The following is a 2,618-nucleotide window of genomic DNA, read 5'->3' on the forward strand; positions in this document are numbered from 1 at the left end:
CTGCGCTCTGGCCTCCCACCCCACTAACATCTTTCCGTTTCTCCTGCTCCCTCAGGAGCTCCGTGTTTGTTTCCATTCCGTCTGGACCACTCTCCCCTCGCTCATCATAGCCCCTGAACCTCCAGCTCTCCTCCCCCAAGTCCCACCCACGGTGTCTTCCCTTGCTCGTCAGACTAGCTCAAAGCCGCATCCTTAGCTTTCCTGATGAAATGTCCATTTCTGTGTGTGTCATTATTTAATATTCAGCCAATTCAACTTAAAGGAAAGGACCACGACCTTCTTTTCACGACTGCTGTGTTTCTCGCACACGCTTGGCAGATAGTAGATCATCGGTGATGGTCCAGAGAGACCCGCCAGCCTTCTCAAGAAACCGACGGTTTTCCCCCCAAGACACAAAATATGTGCTTATCTAGGAGTCTTTCTGGTTTTGTCACATTGAGGTGCTTTCGTGGTCATCTTCTAGAAGATCATTTATCTTTGGGGTCTATTAATAGGGAGAACATCTTCAGTGCTTTTACCTTTTCTGCTGGTTTAGTAAGTTCTTAAGGTGGTTTCAGAAGCCCAGTGGCATAGTAGTTTACACATTGGGCTACTAATTGCAAGGTCGGCAGTTAACCTGTTAATCCCCCTAATAAATCCCCTGGATTGTCTATGAGTTCAGTGTGGCCTTTGTAATGAATTGTCAAACCCAGTATAGAAGTAGAGTGGGAGGAACAGTTGGTTTCCATCTACGTAAAAAGGGATGGAGTGCGGGACATGTCTGGCCCCGCCTGGTAGCAAAAGGGAAGCCAGAGAATGTCAGCTATGCCCACTCTCCTGCCCATCATGCTGTTACCTACAATTATTCCTATTTTATTTGAGTTCTAATATGTGCTAACACTGTTTTATGCACATTTCATAGGTGACCTAGTGTTATCCCTAGTGGAATAAAATGATTTAATAGGTAAAAGCCCCAAACCTTAGCAATACTGAATAAACTATCCAGAGTCACACGATGGACTTCAACCTTGGAAGTGGCTCTGGTTGACTCCAAGGGCACATTCTCCACTCTGCTCCCCACCCTCAGCTCTGTCAGACAGGAGGGGTTCCTCTCCTCCAGGAAGCCGGGGCTGCATATCCTGACCCCTGTTGACCCCTCCTCCTTTGGATTGCTGCAGTTCCTTCTGTCCCAGAGGGTAGGACATTTTGTGCTAATTTGATAGGATTTTATGTAAAGTCTTCCCCGGCCCCAAACATGTGCTTTAAGTCCTCACCTCTAACTGTGTGAATTACAATTTAAGACACAACCCAAACCCAAATCCTCACACCAGGACCAACATGAGTAACCTCGTGGTAAGTGGAGACGTTGTCAAGGATTTCCTCTTCCTCGGACCTGCCGTCAATGCTCAGGGCAGCGCTTCCTTCTATTGTACATGGAGTCTCTGTGAGTCAGGAACTGAGACCAGGGCCCCTAACAGCAGCAGCAACAACAAATGGGGGGTTGTAATCTGGGTCTAGGCTTGCTTTATTATGCTAATGAGGAAAGATGTCAGTAAGTTGTGTCTTGAATCACTTTTTGACCAGGAAAAGTAGCAAAATAGGCAAGCAGAGATGGTGGAAGACAGATGCCAAACAACGAGATTTCCTGGAAACCAGGAAGTCTAGGTGGAAGAGGCAAGGCCACTTCTCCACAAGCCTCGTCCCAGAATGGAACCTTGAAGTCTCATCTCTCCTAAACTGTGAACAAGTACGTTTCTGTCTGTGACAGCCCTCCACGTGTGGTCTTGCTCAGCCGCTATGGCGTAGCGGCTGAGTGATGGCTACTGTCTTTCCCTTCCTACCACTGGACTAGGTTGGGCTAAAGAACATGGTTCTCTCTCAGGCATTCCTTGCTGGTTTTGTGGTGTGTTTTTTTTTAGGACTAAAAGCCCCTGGTATTTTATTTTATTATTATTTTTAAAATTATTTTATTGGGGGCGCATACAATTCTTATCACAATCCATACACACATACATTCTGGGTATATGCCCAGTAGGGGGATTGCTGGGTCGTATGGTAACTCAATTTCCATCTGTTTGAGAATTCGCCAAATTGATTTCCATAGTGGCTGTACATATCTACAGGTCCAGCAGCCGTGGATGAGAGTTCCTGTCTTGCCACAGCCCCTCCAATACTTGTTGCTTTCTGATTTTTTGAATTGGGCTATCTTTGACTGTGTTAGGTGGTATCTCATAGTTGTTTTGATTTGCATTTCTCTTATGGCTAATGATCGGGAATATTTTCTCATGTTTATTGGCCATTCGGATTTCAGCCTCTGTGAAACTACTGTTCAGGTCCTTTTCCCACCTCCTCAGTGGGCAGTTAGTTTTTCTATTATTGTGAGCTTGCAAGGTATTGTAGATTTTAGTAATAAGTCCTTTGTCTGATGTTTCATTACTAAAAATGTTTTCCCAATCGGTGGACTCTCTTATTACTCTCTTGGTGAATTCTTTTGATGTACACAGGTGTTTTATCTTCAGTATGTCCCACTTGTCTATTTGTAATTTCTCTATGTTTGTATCCTTTCCTATTTCTGATAGCCTATGTATTTCCTGTGCCAAGGTTCTCAGGTTTGTCCCAATTCCCTCGTTTATGGCCCT

This window comes from Echinops telfairi, unplaced genomic scaffold, assembly GCF_000313985.2.
Source record: "Echinops telfairi isolate 266 unplaced genomic scaffold, ASM31398v2 ScPeMD7_11;HRSCAF=52, whole genome shotgun sequence".
Lineage (NCBI taxonomy): Eukaryota > Metazoa > Chordata > Mammalia > Afrosoricida > Tenrecidae > Echinops > Echinops telfairi.